The sequence below is a fragment of the Typopeltis vanoorti genome, chromosome 14, assembly GCF_054136105.1.
Source record: "Typopeltis vanoorti isolate ZY-2024b chromosome 14, IOZ_Tvanoo_1.0, whole genome shotgun sequence".
In the NCBI taxonomy this organism is placed as follows: domain Eukaryota; kingdom Metazoa; phylum Arthropoda; class Arachnida; order Uropygi; family Thelyphonidae; genus Typopeltis; species Typopeltis vanoorti.
The window spans coordinates 37341068-37356620 of record NC_143562.1 but is presented as its reverse complement, the minus strand read 5'-3'; the positions used below and the strand labels follow the sequence as shown (position 1 = coordinate 37356620).

General features: G+C 35.5%; 1 protein-coding gene across 1 annotated transcript in view; it reads right to left on the bottom strand.

Annotated features, from left to right (window-relative positions):
• The window catches only part of LOC150099371 (uncharacterized), a 222429-nt gene that overhangs the window by 189955 nt on the left and 16921 nt on the right, over window positions 1–15553 (bottom strand). The window lies entirely within an intron of this gene.

The following is a 15553-nucleotide window of genomic DNA, read 5'->3' as shown; positions in this document are numbered from 1 at the left end:
CTATAATCATTTCTATATAATCTTCTTCAGCTCAAAATTTATGATAAATCTGATATCTCTGCTGCACCCCAAGTTTGCTTTACAAATCACTGAATGTTTCAACTTTCTATCCTTGAAAATGGAATTTCTTCAGTCTAACTTCACTTATAATCACTTGTTGGTGTAACATCCATTATATCAACCTGCTGTTCATTTTAGTTTTACAACCCAAGGTTGAGAGCTGTCAAAATAATCGACAAGAGCAATAATAATCCAACCTATAAATTGATTTACCCAACAAAATGCCTGACAATATAAGCCAACATTTGTAACTTGAGACCACAACTTGGGTAGAGATTTTTTCTAATGCAGAGTTCCTTCCTCCTTTTTGTGATTCAATCTTAAAATTTGCATTTGCCGAGGGAGTCACCACTTCTAGTTTCCCAGGAATGAAAATTAAAGATATGACAAATGTACAGTATTTGCCGGCGTATGAGACGCACTTTTTTCTTTGAAAATAGGTCTGAAAAACGGAGTTCATCTTATACGCCGATATTCAGTTTTTTATTACTTTCATTTCTGGAAATTTTTTCTGTTTTGAGTTACGCGATTTCTTCCTTGCAGTGTGTGAGAGCATTCCAGTTACGTTAGTTATGTATTCCAGTTACTGGAATACACTCTAGTATTCCAGTTATGGATAGATAACATTTGGTCTAGGGGTTTTGGCAGACTGTTGAAGACACCTGCTAGTATGGGATCAGTTTCGTTCTCGCAGAACAGAAGATGTTAAAAATTAACTCAACGAATTCAAAACTCAGTTAGCTGTAATTCCAGGTGGTCTAACTAGTCAGCTTCAACCTTTAGATGTCTGTATTAAAAAACCATTTAAGACATTTATGAAGGAGAAGTGGAACACTGCATCCAGAAGACATAATCTCAAAGTCTTCAGATTTTGAGGTTATGCCATCAGGAAGAAGGAAAAAACCTAGCATTTTGCAAGTTTGTGAGTGGGTCAAAGCTTCATGGGATGCTGTGAAAACTGAGACAGTGGTTAAATCATTTCAGAAGTGTGGCATTAGTAATGCACTGAATAGTACAGAGGACAATTTGTTGTATGAGGACTCAGATTCTGATTCAGAAGAGAGATTTCAAGTGTCTCTTCATTAGCTCTGGAGATGAATTTCTGGGTTTTGATGAAGAATATTAATATTAGTAAATTCATTATAATATTCAGTGATAAAGTTTTTTTTCCTAAAGAATGTGTACAAAAAAGGGGGTGAGTCTTATACACTGGCAAATACGGTAATTGAAAAACAAAAAAAGAAAAGTAAAAGAGATGGTAGTTCTGGTAAGTACTAATAATTTAAAGTAACGACAAATATAGTATGAGAGAAGATATGAAAGGTTTGTTGGAAGAAGCAAGAAAGAAATGTGAGAGAGTAAAAATTATAGGTTTGCTACCCAGATATGATAGTACCGAGTTGAGGAAGGTGATGATAGCAAATGATTTCACATGTAGGCTGTGCAGAAGAAATGGATGTGAGTTTTTAGATGTGTGGAGTGAATTTGATGGTAGAAAAAGACTTGGATAAGACTTCTGAATTCATTTGGCATCAAAAGCTTGGAAAAATTACTTCTTAAAAATTACTGCATTGGTATGAGACCTAATGCAGAGAGTCAGGGAAACTAAATCATCAAGGGAGGAATGGGAAAAATATGTGTGAAAATTCAGCTATGGTATGTAAATGTGATAAAGGTATGAATGTCTTCGAACATGGTTATGTATGTAGCAAAGGGATGAAAAAATATGCAACGCGTTCAGTCCTTTTAAGTATCTCAGAGGGAAAAGAGAAAGTTCTACAAGGCCAAATAGATTGCATATCTAATTATAAGAATAGGCTAGTTGGTAATTTATTATGTCTATACACAAATGCCAGGAGATTCAGAAACAAAGGGGTTGTGTTTGTTGCTTTATTGAATATGATGTGGCCTAAGATTGTTGGTATTAGTGAAACCTGGCTATCAGAATCAGATATAGTAACTGGGAGCGAGTGTAATGGGCATACTACTTTTTAGGAATGACAGAAGAGATAGGATAGGAGAGGAGGAGTATTTCTAATGATGTCAGATGACTTAAATCCAATTAGGATAGAAACACAAGAAAAATGATGGTAACAATGCCCCATATAGTGGTGAGTTTGAGTATCTGGTGTAAAGTGGAGTCTAACAAAATGAAATATATGGTGGGGTATTGCTAGAGATCTGGCGGTGCAATTGCAGGGGATGAAGAAATGTATCGCCAATTTAGCCTTATGGGTACCAAATGAGTCATCATTATGGGTGACTTTAAATTTCCAACCATTCATTGGGTAGATGAGAAATCGCATGATAAGAAAGAAGAGGAATTTATTAAATTATTGTGAGACAACTTTCTCAAATAGAATGTGAAAAAAAGAAACTCATGTTTGGATGTCAAAGAGTAAAATGGTCACTGTCTTCTTGATTGTGATTTCTGAATACATTTAAATATTCAGTTTTATCCTGGTTGATTTGTAATCCTAGTTTTTCAACAGCAATTTTAAGTTTTCTAAATGTTCTAATGTTCAGCATTTTCTCCAACCAGGCATATTATCTGCTTATTGTAATATTACTGTTCTGTTTGTGTTATCTTTTAAAATTTCTTGAATACACTTTTTCAATGCTAAATTAAAAAAGATGGGCAAAAGGGCATCTTCTTGCCCATCCTGTCTTAATACCAAAAGGTTTCAATAATTCCATTAGCTAATACCATGACTGATTAAACATACTATATTATATAATAAAATATGAACCTGCAGATTATATTCCCCCCCCTTTTTTTTCCCAGTATCTGTCAAGTGTAAAAATTTGGTCAACTGTTGATTTATTTCTTCAGAAATCCTGTTTGATATTTGCCTATATTTTCTTCAGCATGTAAGATTATTTTTAGTATAATATTAGATAAGATTTTGTAGCCTGCTGACAGGCAATATCCCCTTCTCATTTTCACATTCATTTTTTGTTTCCTTTTTTATATATTGGAATGATTAGTGATCTCTTCACTATTCTTCTTAAACGGGTTTAGGATGAACTTCAATATTAGCAAAAAACAATCCTGTATAATTGCTTGTTTTCCCCTTACTTTTGACAGCACTCTGATATCAAAACACAATCAGATATCTCTTCTTGGGCTAACCTGCATCTCAAGCCTTTCCTGGCACAAACACATTACTCTGCCAAAACATCTGCAGCTATCAAAAAACTGTCTATTTTCTGCACAAAGCCCTACTTTTCACCTATACAACTACTAATACTGCATAAATCTCAAATCCACCCAAACAGTATGCTGCTCATACATTTGGGTGGGGGGGGGGGGTGCACCCAAAGTTTCAGTAGCACTACTTGGTGTTATTCAGAAGACGGCAATCGGATTAACTGATAACCCTCACACAAATAATCAATCCAGTCCCTCTCTTACACAGATGTTTAGATTCTGCCTTATGTCTTTTCTACAAGTATTTTCATGGTCAATGCTCTGCTGGAGTTGGAGTGATCACTATCACTCCAACTTTCTCCCAAAACTGCAAGAATGGGCAAAGTAACACCTGTGGTGTTACTGGTTATAAACATCCATTTACCATATACCTCCAAACTTATCAAATCAGCTTCTCCTCTTTCATTTCATCTATCTCTTGGAACAAATTTCTTCTTTTTCTTTTACTCATACTCGGAACTGATGTGTGCTATAGATTTTGCTAACTTGTTTCTGGGTCACATATAATTAATATAATTAATGTGAAGTCAATAGCCTGTATATACAAGTAGGCTAGTCTTGAAGATACTTTCCTCATAAGCTCTGTTTGCTTACACTTGGGTAGAGGATTAAAACAAGAATCAGAAAAAACATCTATCAAGTGGCATTCAAATTTAATATGAACAAATCTGCAAGAATATGCAATTTGGTAAAATGTAGTGGTGTATAATATGGATATAAGTACTGCATTGATTTGCAAGTATTTGTTCTAAAGAACCATATTGGTGAGATAACAAGTCAATAGTTTAATTATAAGCAATTTCATTTTGTAGAGGGGAGGGAAAAAGTTATACATTTTTTCAAATTTTCATTTGAAAAAGTTCATTTTTTTTACTATCAGGAAGAAAGTATGTGAATGGTCTTTGGCAACATGTTATAGAAATGGACTATTTCTGTTCTTATTGTTGGAAAATAGGTAAATTAAAATTTAATCTTTGCTCTAATGTATAAATGATATTTTAGCACTGTTGAGATTGGTGTTGTACTGCAAATGGCCACATAAAATTCAAGCATTGCCACTTCACAATATCACTTACAGTTGATCAGGAAAGCTGCATCACAGAAGAAATTTTCCAAACTGAGTTGTTGCAAACTGGCATTCTACGATAGTGCTATGTTGAAAATTATTGACCTCTTCAGTACAGCCAATTTTATAATTAATGTTTGTCTATGAAGACAGCAAGGCTGTGTTTCTTTTAAACTAGTATGAGCTATGGTTGTTATGTATACAGCCATATCTACTATTATAAAGGAGTGTTTGGATATTATTGAACAGACAGTGTATGTGAAATGGCAAAAAACTTTATCAGTTGAGTGAATTTGCTAAAAGATGCGAGTGTAGCCAGCAAAGGCTGATTTAAAAAAAAAAAAAAAAAATCACATCTTCACACTTAATTAATATGAAGTATTTATCACATTTTACCTTACATTTACATTAGTATGAATCTGCTATCAATCAACAATTCTCAAAATCAATCTAATACTTCTCAGCACTCCAATACTGTTGTATCTAATAGTTTGTTCTTCTAAAGCACTTCTGAGTCAATCTACCTAGATCTTGGCTTCCTCTGGATCTTTTTCCTGCCATTTTGGAAGCAAAGACCTGTTTTGCTAACCTCAGATTAACTCTTTCACACATTCTTCAATACCAACGATGTCAAGTCCCTTCCTGATATCTTGGTTCTTAATATGATTCTGCCACTGATACCACCTGTTCAGGATCCTAATTTTTCTCAAAATCATAATATCAGTAGTCTCTAATCTTTCGTTGTGATTTATTTCTAACACAACTCTCAAATCTGTAACGTAAAACTGGTTTGAAAAGCATCTTGTACCACTAGTTTAGTGTTTTATCTAATTTCTCTCTTATTACATTACATTTATTCAACTGGCTTCCCATCATACCAGCTTTCCATTTCTGTTGTCCATTTGTAATTTCCATGTGTAATTTGCCATCTTCACTAAAAACTGGCCTAAATAGCTAAAATATTGTTTGTTTTATAGGCTCTCCATTGAGAATGCATCTGAAGTTTTCTATGTTCCTATTTTCATAGTTTTGGTCTTATTATTACAGATTTCATTTCAAATTTGTTAGAAATGTTAAATATAGTCAGAGAATGCTTGAAACTTGCACCAAATGTGTTTAGGAGTACAAAAATTAGATAAAACATCTGTATAAAGAAAATAACTAAATCTGATATCTCCAATTCTAATATCAGGTTTAACATCACTTTTTTTTTTTTTCATAATGTGATCCATACAGATGAGGAATACGAGTGGGGAGAGTTTACATGCACCATTGTCTCACACAGGAATTTGCATCAAACCAACTTTCTCTATTTCCTTCTATTCTAACTACTGGCTCACAACTTAAACACAGAAAATGTATTACTCTGTATAACATTGCATTTACCCCTTTTAATTGTACTGTTTTGAAAACGTTTCTCTGTGCACCTTGTGATACGTGTTTTCAATATCTAAAATCTTTGAGTACGGATGCTTGTTATATTTTCAGGATTTCTCAACTTTTTCTCATCATCAAATTCCTGATATGTATCTTCAGGGGTGTACAGGATATTATGATGGCACTACATGAAAAAGTTACACAATGACTAACTTCCGATCAACAATTTTTCTCCAAATTAATTTGTTATCTGTCAAGACTCCAACATTATCAGATAATATATTTCTATTTTCTAAGGCACTTTTTATTGTATCAATCCACCTATATCTTGGTCTTCCTCTGGGTCTTTTTCCTGCCTGCTTAGCAGAGAACACTTGTTTTGTTAATCTTTCCTCTCCCATTCTTTTTAAGTGACCATACCATCTGAGATTAGTTCTGCTAACACATTCCTGGATGCTGACAATGTCAAGTTCTTTCCTAATATCCTCGTTTTTAATATGATATTGCCATTGATGCCATCTGTTCATGCCCCTAATCTTTCTCAGGACTCTCATATCTGCAGTCTCTAGTCTTTGGTCAAGTGTTTTACTTCTGACCCAGCTCTCAGATCCGTAAGTTAAAATTGGTTTGAACATTGTATTGTATACACTTAATTTAGTGTTTTGATTAATTTCTCTCTTATTCTATATAAATTTCTTCAGTTGACTTCTCACCATACCAGCTTTGTTGATTCTGTTGTCTATTTCCATATTTAATTTACCATCTTCACTAAAATTCGTGCCTAAGTAGCTGAAATGTTTTACTTGTTCTATAGGTTCTCCATTCACAATGCAGTTGATATTTTCAATGTTTCTGCCTATTTTCATTGTCTTTGTCTTTTTAGTGCTGACCCTCATGCATTTTATCACTTACAACAGTTATTCAATTTAGTCAGGGACTCTTCCAGACTTGTAGCGGATTTATTTAGAAGTATAACATCATCCGCATAAAGCAAAGAGCTGACATTAACATCTCCAATTTGGATATCAGGTTTCATACCACTTTCCTTCATAATGTGATCCATATAGATAATGAATAACAGAGGGGGATAATGTACATCCTTGTCTCACACCAGATTTAACATTAAACCATCTTCCTGTACTTCCTTCAATTCTGACTGCTGACTTACAACTCAAATAAAGACTAAGTATTTCTTGATATATTGCCCCATTGATACCATATAACTGTAGCATTTTGAATAGCTTCTCTCTTGGCACCTTGTCATATGCCTTTTCCAAATCGACAAAACTTAAATACATCTCTTTGTTATATTCCCATGCTTTCTCGACAATTTGTCGTAAAGTGAAGATCTGATTCTCACAGCCTCTATTTGGCCTGAATCCAGCTTGTTCTTCCACAATTCTTCTCAACCGTTTCTCAAGTATACTTGCATAGATCTTGCCAGGAACACTCAGTAGGGAAACACCTCTGTAATTCTCACATGCAGTTTTATTTCCCTTTTTATATATGGGTACTATGAGAGCTCTACTCCAATCATTGGGAATTCGTCCCTCTGTCCAGGCTTTCTGAACTATGCAGTGCAGCCACTGTAAGACTGTTATACCACCATACTTCAGCATTTCTGGTCGAATATCATCTACTCCTGCTGCTGCCTTTTCACATTTCAAGCCTTTGATGGCTTTTTCTGCTTCAAGTATGGATATGTATTCCTGACTGCATGCCTGGTCAGTGTTTTTTACCACTGTGCTGTCATCACTGCTTGTTTCATTTAGCAGTTTTTCAAAGTAATTACTCCATACTTCAAGGATATCATTTTCTCCCGTTTTCATGTCACCTTTATCATCTCTAATTCCTTTTACAGCACTCTTTCCTCCATTTCTGAGCTTCTTCAACAACTTCCAGAATATCCTGCCACCTTCTTGATATTTATTTTCTATGTTCTTACCTAAGTCCACCATGACTTTTGTTTAGCTAGTTTTACAGTGTTTAGCTTTCTTACATTTGTCTCTGTATTCTCTAAGAACACAAGCTGAATTATTTGCCAGGAACTTTTGATACGCTTTCTTCTTTTCTTTCACTGCCTCTTTAACTTCCTGTGTCCACCATGGAGTTCTGATTTTTCTATCCTTACAGACAACCTCACCACATGCCTCTCTGGCTGAATCAATCACCGTTTTCTTCAGTGCTTGCCACTGAATCTCCAAGGTTTGCTTCCTATTCTCAAACTCTTTCATTTTTTTTCAATCTTGTTTGTGTACTTTAGTCTACAGTTCACATCTGAGAGCTGCTGAACTTTTATTTGCTTTAACACTTTCTTACATGTTCTTATCAATATGAAATTCAATTTTATCCTGCTCAAGACTAAATGGTGATCACTTCCAATTTCAAATCCTCTGTATACGCTGGTGTCCTGCACCAGGGAAAAGACATCACTATCAACAATAACCTAGTCAATGAGACTTTTCTTATCCCTTGCCTCTTCTCTCCATGTGAATTTGTGTACAATTTTATGTTGGAACATTGTTATTAATAACCAGTCCATGTCCTGAGCAGAAATCCAACAGGTATTTGCCATTATTATTAGGTCTGCTCTATTCTCCAAATTTTCCCAATACATTTTTGTATGTGTGACAATCATTTCCTACTTTGCTATTTAGATCCCCAACAAGGACCAACTTTTCCTTTTTCATTGTGTCCAGTTGCTTTCTCTAAAGCCTCAAAAAAATTCCTCCACTTCTACCTTAGTAGAACCTTCTGTGGGACCATAGGTACAAATAAGTCTGCATTGTCCAGTTCCCCATTCTCATATTTGCCCACATCACTCTACTTGAGACTTCTTCTTTCACTACGCATTATTCCCGCTTCCTATGCAGGGTCTGCGTGTTACTTAGATGCGAATTTTTGTTAGTACTACTCCCAACCGACCTGTTGCCTGGTCTGCTGCTGGGGGGGGGGGGGGTATATTTTTGACTGTATCACTCTACTTGAGACTACCTGCCATTAAAGAAGATTAGAATCATATTTAGTGTAGCTACTCCTTCTTTTCCTTGATTGTCATTGCCTGATTTTAACTGCAGTGTTTGTTAATTTTTTGATAAGCAGCCTCTAATTTTGCTTTTATTTTTGAACTCTGGGTCACATTCTAATCTGCGTCTGTCTAAATAAAGTAATTTTTTTAATTAGATTGGACGATAATTTTTTACATCTTCCTTGTTCCCTTTTTTGAATAGAAGTATGGTTTTTGAGGTCTTCCAATTCGCTGGAATCTTTCTCTCTTTCTTTACCTTTACTCATTTTCTTAAGGGCATGTTCTATTTCTTCTGAAAGTACATCTGGTATATTGCTTGGTTTTGGAATGATAGGTTCTGAGACTTGGCACTGAAGTATGTTTTGGCACTTAGCTGCATAAAGATCATTATAAAAATTCTGTGCGATTTCTTCTATCCTTTTTCTATTGGAATGTTTTTCTCCATTTTGATCCTGTAAAAGCAGATGGAATTGACTGTTTAAAATTTAAGTCTTTCTCTATTTTTTTCAGGCTGGTTTTTGCCTGCATTGCTTCTCTTAGTTTTTGTATCCTGAAAGCTTTGTGGTCTTCTGGAATTCTTTTCCTTAGTAACTTACAGATAATTTTGTATTCTAGAAAATTTCCTTCAGATTTCTTCAGTTTTTTTCTCTTTTTCAGTAGTTTTATAGTTTGAGGTGAAAGTCATTCTCTTTTCTTTTGTTTCACTGGAATTTCTGATTTTTTCTTGCACTCGTTGACTTTATTAATAAATTTAATATCGTCATCATTTATGTAACATTTCTTAATAGTCCATTCAGTCTCTTCTATGTACTTGTGGTAGTCTATTTGTTTGGGTTGTCTTTTGTGGTTTGATGTTGCTCTGAGGAATTTGTGGTCAGAATCTATGTTGAAGTATGTTTTACCTATTGTACTGACATTTTGCACCAGTCTTTTACAGTCTGTTAAAATGTAGTCAATTTCATTTTTTGTGTCTCCATTCGGTAATTGCCAGGTCCATCTTCTTCCTGGGCTTTTGTTGAAAAAAGTGTTCATGATAAAGAGTTGTTCGGCTGCAGCAAATTCAACTAATCTTTCCTCTTCTATTTCTTTCTCCCAGGCCATTTGGACCTATAAACTTTGTTTTCTTTTCCACATACACCAACATACACCAACGAATGTGTATGTTGACTTTTAATTTAATGCCTGTTCAAATTTCATGTAAAAATTTTCTATTTCTTGATTATCAGCTACAGATGTTGAAGCATAGCAGGATATTAATGTTATTGTTATATTGTTCTCTATTCCAATTAGGAGTACACCTATTCTTTCAGTATCATGTTACAAAAAAGGATAGACTTAGTGAGATTAGATTTAATAATGAAGCCCACTCCGCCTTGTTTGCCATTGTTTGAGGATGCTCCGAGGAGTATCTGTGAGCCATCATACCATCTTGCTGTCAGTTCTTTCAATCTTTTTGTTTCATTCACTAGCAGGATATCTAAGTTGATATTGGTTAGTTCTTTGATTAATAAATCTATTCTGTAGTCTCTTGCCAAAGTTCAAGTATTGAGAATACCGATTGCCATTTTCATAGATTTAAGAGGCGGCCTGTTTTCATCTGTGAGATTTTTAGCATCCCCTGGCCTCACTCGGTGCCTTACCACTGCTGTACAAAATCTGTGGGCTGCGCAGAACTCGGGACCATTTCTGTTGTTGCAGCAATGGCATCTTTGCTGTAGTCGCATACTTCTCCCGACTAGGGTACTGAAGTGTTCGCCAGAGCTCTGTTAGTGGTGTTGGGTCCATGTCTGATAATGGTTAGGATGCCCAACACCCCAGGGTGCACCATGGGGAGGGAGAGTTGGACTTTGCACCCGTCATATCATTTTTTATATCAGTAATATACAAATTAAACAACAGAGAACCAAGTACTGAGCTCTATGGTATACCATTGAGCAATTTCCTGTATTCATTTCCTCCATAAACCACTCTGTGGTGTGTGTGTGTGTGTGTGTGTGTGTGTGTGTGTGTGTGTGTGTGTGTGTGTGTGTATATCTTTCCGTTAGCCACCATTTAAGTAAAATCACCAGATTCATATTTATATTTGCTCCAATTTGCCTCATTTGCTCCAATTTATGCAACAGAATTCTATGTGGAATAATGTCAAATGCCTTCAGTCTAGCAGTATTGCTGAATAGCCATTTCTCTTATCCAACTTCACTGTTACTTTATTATAGAAGTAAACAAATTACTAAGGTAAGATCTACCCTTTAAAAAATCATGTTGTCTAATATATATAGTATCATATTCCTGTTCACCCAGTCCTGAATTTTGCCTTTCACCAACACCTTAACTACTACTTCTGAGATGTTGATTGGCCTCCAATTTGCTACTTCTGTCTTGAATCCTCCTTTTCAAGTGGGACTATTTTGCTCACTTTTCACTCTACTGGCACTTTCCCAATATCGAGGTTTAAACAGCTTGGTCAGAAGAGCTGATAATTCCTTTGCACATTGTCATAATACACAGGCTGATATGCCATCCAATACCATGGCTGTGTTTGCACTGAGGTTCTGCAATATTTTAAGCACCTCCATTTCTTCAACCTCTATTCTCCTATCAGTCAATGTCACATCTGGCATTGGAATGTCACCACCTAGATGGTACGTCCTGAAAATGCTTCCTGAGTAATTCAACTATTTGGATTGGTTCTGTTACCTCCTACCATCAGCACTTTTAAAGTCAACCTTCCATAGTCATTCCTTGTTTCACTTGGCACATTGCAGAATAACTCTTTAAAATTCTTTTGGCTTCATGAGCTACATTCTGCATGTCAGGCAATCCCCCAGGTAATGATTACATCATTACTTTCTCTAAGCAGAGGCAGCATAGCTAAATTGGTTAGTATTAAGTTCTCTGATGCAATGATCAGATCCAGCACTCTCGAGCCTCAGATCCAGCAGTCCCCTCCATTACATGCAGCCTTGGGTAATTACGACTCAGCAGCTTCATAAGTTCCATTCTTCCTCTATATTCCTCTATGACATTCCTCCTCCCAATCTATGTTCCAATAGATGAAATCATCGTCATCAAATTCCTGACATGTACCCTCAATGGGGGTACAGGATATGATAGTACTACATGAAAAATTTACATCATTACTAACTTCCTATCTACAATTTAACTCCAAATAAGTCTTTACTTGTCATAACTCCAACATTATCAGATCTTATTTCTATCGTCTAAGGCACTTTGTACCGTATCAATCCACCTATATCTTGGTCTTCCTCTGGGTCGTTTTCCTGCCAACCTGGCAGAGAACACTTGTTTTGCTAATCTTTCCTCGCCCATTCTGTTTAAGTGACCATACAACCTGAGATTAGCTCTGCTAACACATTCCTGGATACTGACAATGTCAAGTTCTTTTCTAATATCCTCGTTTTTAATATGATATTGCCTTTGATGCCATCTGTTCACGCCTCTAATCTTTCTCAGGACTCTCATATCTGCAGTCTCTAATCTTTGGTCAAGTGTTTTACTTCTGACCCAGCTCTCTGATCCATAAGTTAAAACTGGTTTGAACGCTGTCTTGTACACAGCTAATTTAGTGTTCCAACTAATTTCTCTCTTATTCCATATGAATTTATTCAATTGATTTCCTACCATACCAGCTTTCTTGATTCTGTTGTCTATTTCCATATTTAATTTACCATCTTCACTAAAAATCGTGCCTAAGTAGTTGAAATGTTTTTCAATGTACACAGATTTCAATGAACACAGGTTTTCAACGAGTCTACCTATTTTCATTGTCTTTGTCTTTTTATTGCTGACCTTCATACCATATCTATTACAACAGTTTTTCAATTTAGTCAAGGAATCTTGCAAACTTGTAGCAGATTTATTTAGAACTATAAAATCACCTGCCTAAAGCAAAGAGCTGACATTAACTTCTCCAATTTTGATATCATGTTTAATACCAATTTCCTTCATAATGTGATTCATATAGATTATGAATAACAGAGGGGATAATGTACATCCTTGTCTCACACCAGATTTAACATTAAACCATCTTCCTGTACTTCCTTCAATTCTAACTGCTGACTTAAACTCAAATAAAGACTAAGTATTGCTTCATTATAATGTCCCATTGACACCATATAACTGTAGCGTATTGAATAGCTTCTGTCTTGGCATTTTGTCATATGCCTTTTCCAGATCTTTCTTATATTCCCATGATTTCTGAACTATTTGTCGTAAAGTGAAGATCTGATCCTGATAGCCTCTATTTGGCCTGAATCCAGCTTGTTCTTCACCAAGCTTTTCTTCCACAATTCTTCTCAACCGTTTCTCAAGTAAACTTGCATAAATTTTACCAGGAACACTCAGTAGGGAAATACTTGTGCATTTCTCACATTCAGTTTTATTTCCCTTTTTTTATATATGGGTACTATAGCTCTACTCCAATCATCTGGACTTCGTCCATCTGTCCAGGCCTTTTGAACTATGCAGTGCAGCCAATGTAAGACTCTTATACCACCATACTTCAGCATTTCTGGTCGAATATCATCTACTTCAGCTGCCTTTCCACATTTCAAGTCTTTCATGGCTTTTTCTACTTCAAGTATGGATATGTATTCCTGACTGCATGCCTGGTTAGTGTTTTTTACCACTGTACTGTCATCATTGCTTGTTTCATTTAGCAATTTTTCGAAGTAATTATTCCATACTTCAAGGATATCTTTTTCTCCTGTTTTCATGTCACCTTTATCATCTCTAACTCCTTTTACAGCACTCTTTCCTCATTCTTGAGCTTCTTCAAAAACCTCCAGAATATCCTACCACCTTCTTGATATTTATTTTCTATGTTCTTACCTAAGTCCTCCCATGACTTTTTGTTTAGCTAGTTTTACACAGTGTTTAGCTTTCTTACATCTGTCTCTGTATTCTCTAAGAACACAAGCTGAATTATTTGCCAGGAACTTTTGATACGCTTTCTTCTTTTCTTTCACTGCCTCTTTAACTTCCTGTGTCCACCATGGAGTTCTGATTTTTCTATCCTTACAGATAACCTCACCACATGACTCTCTGGCTGAATCAATCAGTGTTTTCTTCAGTGCTTGCCAGTGAATCTCCAAGATTTGGTTCGTATTCTCAAACTCTTTCATTTATTTTTCAATCTTTTTTGTGTACTTTAGTCTGCAGTTCACATATGAGAGCTGCTGAACTTTTATTTGCTTTAACACTTTCTTAAATGTTCTTATCAATATGAAATTCAATTTTATCCTGCTCAAGACTAAATGGTGATCACTTCCAATTTCAAATCCTCTGTATACGCTGGTGTCCTGCACCAGGGAAAAGACTATCAACAATAACCTAGTTAATGAGACTTTTCTTATTCCTTGCCTCTTCTCTCCATGTGAATTTGTGTACAATTTTATGTTGGAACATTGTTATTAATAACCAGTCCATGTGCTGAGAAGAAATCCAACAGGTATTTGCCATTATTATTAGCTCTGCTCTATTCTCCAAATTTTCCCAATACATTTTTGTATGTGTGACAATCATTTCCTACTCTGCTATTTAGATCCCCAATAAGACCAACTTTTCCTTTTTTCATTGTGTCCAGTTGCTTTCTCTAAAGCCTCAAAAAATTCCTCCACTTCTACCTTAGTAGAACCTTCTGTGGGACCATAGGTACAAATAAGTCTCATTGTCCAGTTCCCCATTCTCATATTTGCCCACATCACTCTACTCAAGACTACCTGCTCTTAAAGAAGATTACAATTTAGTGTTGAATACTATGGCTACTCCTTCTTTTCCTTGATTGTCATTGCCTGATTTTAACTGCAGTGTTTGTTAATTTTTTGATAAGCAGCCTCTAATTTTGCTTTTATTTTTGAACTCCGGGTCACATTCTAATCTGTGTCTGTCTAAATGGAGCAATTTTTATTTGATTTGATTTTTTTGATAGACAGAAAGTCTCCACCCTGAGTCATCATCAGGTATACAATTTCAACTGAAAATTCTACATTATTCACCAGATAAACATTAGTATTATTATTTTGGTGACCTCCATGAGTCAACAGACTCATGGGAGGTTACCAAAATGTGGAGACCCACTTAACCAGCAACATATCTATCATAATGAGCTTTGCAGTTATTACACTACATGGATTCACAATGCATTCCACTCATCACCAATTCTCCATGCAAAAAATCTACTCCTCGTACACTTCTTCACCATGTCTTTATATAACCTCCTGGGATGGACTCTCATTCTTCCCATCTTAACATCCACTCTTTTTATAATTCCTTCTGTGTTAATCTGATAAAATCCCTTAACTTGAAGGTCTCTATCATATCTCCACTTTTCCTCCTATCCACCAACCTCTGTAATCCACAGTCCCTCAACTGCTCTTTATAACCAACACCCCAGAATCCTGATATCGCTTTGGTCATTCATCTTTGGATCCTCTCTAGTGTTTCCACATTACAATGAAAACCAAGTTACAATAGTCCATATATGGTCTGATTGATGCCTTATAGAGAGTCACCACTACCTCTTTTTCTCTACATATCAATGTGTTTTTTATCATCGCAGCAATACGAGTGCGGTCTACACATTATTGGAGAAATGTATGATTACAAGTTTTATGAATGTTACAGTAATGAAGTTTTGAAGTGTATCTTTTTTTCCAATTCCTTGGAGTACTTGAATGAAGCATATTTGAAACATGAAGATATATGTCACAAAAATATTACAAAATGCATACATAATTCTGCTTCTTTCTATTATATTTTAGCTTTTACTCAAGACTGTGAAATAAAATTT